Here is a 2,169-nt window from a genome sequence, read left to right on the forward strand (position 1 = left end):
GTGAATTCAGCAGTATTAATTAACAGCATGAATTAACAATGTATATGTATATACACTGGTGATAAATCCCATGGATTGACAATAATAATCTACAGTGAGATAGATGATGATATTTTGAAAAACAGTCACATATTCCAAACAGAGAAATCAAATGGATCCAAGTAAGATGGAAAAAAAAAAGTCAGGAGGGTTACCAAATGAGATCAGATAAAAATTACAATAGAATTATGAAGACTAAAACACAATCTAGAAGAATATAATTTTCTTTGATTATTTAGCTTTGACATTTTAAAAGACAACCCCAGCTGATATCATGTTCCAACTGATATAAAGTACAAAAATTGTTTCTGCATGTTTGATAATCAAACATGAATTTTCTAGGAAACACTAAAATTAATGGACATCATCACAAACATTTTTATATCGCATTGGATTATAATGACAAACAGAAAGGACTAATCATTGATCATATTGATTTTCATAAAGAATCATGTATATTTTCAGGCAAGACTGGATCATATAATTGGTAATCTCATCAACGATCATATTGATTTTTATATACAATGGATCACATTGATCCTCATAGCACATTGAATCTTGTGAACTTTATATAAAACTGGATCATGTGTGAATTTTTACATTAAGCAGGTAACATACGGATGTCAAAACTGACATTCAATGAACAACTGAAAGATCATACTGAACTTCTCACTAATTGATCATTAGCCCACACCAGTTCATGATCAATACAAAATTTAGAAAATAGCATAAGATCCCACATACTGCTATATACACCATAACACAACACATTATACTGAGAATCAGAGAAGATTGGTTCATACTGATTTCCCCCATATATATCAGATCTGTTCTGTCCTGAACACTTGAACATTTCATATTGATCATTGATTGGTCAAGCTGAATTGCATGGATTTTCAACTATGGATATTTCTTCCCCGGATCTTTCTACTAGATCCAGATCATCTGATCTCTGAATTAATGTTGAAGTAATTATTAACCCGACATAGTATTTAAATAAACACACTAAATTATACTATTCAAATAAATACACTAAAAACCAATTATCTTTCATAAAAAGAAAACTTTCAGACAAAACTATATGTGTAGACATATGATACATGTATATGTATATATATTTATATACACGCACATATTTTTTCAGCAGAAAAGTATAAATTTCTTGTGCAGTTCAAACTTTAACTGTGCTAAAAAGCTGATTCATTAAGACAAACACCATTAAACGTACAATTGCATAATTGTGATACGTAATTGATTCAAAACCTATTTACTTTATATATCTGAATACACACACACACACACACACACACAATACATACATATTTATAAACCCATACATACATATTACTAACAGATACAGAGAATATATACTGACAAAGGCTTGTGTGTATATGTGCATATATGAGTGTGTATTTATGTGAATATAATCTATATATATATATATATATATATATATATATATATATACATACATACACACACACACACATAACTGTGTCAGTGTGTTTGTGTACTCGTGCTTGTGTCCACATACATGTAGATCTATATGATTATATACATGTGTGGATATGGCTGTGCACACATGCACACACACACACAAAGAGAACGTTAAAGACATGTAAATCTACATCACTCAGGAACATTAATTAACAGTATTAATTAGCAATGTATGTTTATACACAAGCCCACTCATGACCAATAAGAATCTACAGAGATAAAAATGACAATATTTTGGAAAAAACGGTATCACTCACTCCAGCCAAGTAAAATGGATAAAAATCAGGAGAGAGGCCAAATGAGATCACATTAAAAATAACAGGAATTATGAAGAATAAAAACCAATCCAGAAGAATACGATACTTTTGGATTATTTAGTTTACACATTTAAAAGATAGCCTCGGCTGACCCGACATCATCTTCCAACAGACACAAAATGCAATAATCCCTTTCGAATCTTTGATGATCAAACAAATTTGATAATCAAGTAAATGTGTGTGTGTGTGTGTGTGTGTGTGTGTGTGTGTGTGTGTGTGTGTGTGTGTGTACACATGTGTATGTGTATGCAATTATGCCTGTAGATGTGTATTTGATCTTGTATCAGACTACAGCAGATGTTATATTTTTGAGAGG

This window comes from Octopus bimaculoides, chromosome 11 (assembly GCF_001194135.2).
Source record: "Octopus bimaculoides isolate UCB-OBI-ISO-001 chromosome 11, ASM119413v2, whole genome shotgun sequence".
Classification (NCBI taxonomy): Eukaryota; Metazoa; Mollusca; class Cephalopoda; order Octopoda; family Octopodidae; genus Octopus; species Octopus bimaculoides.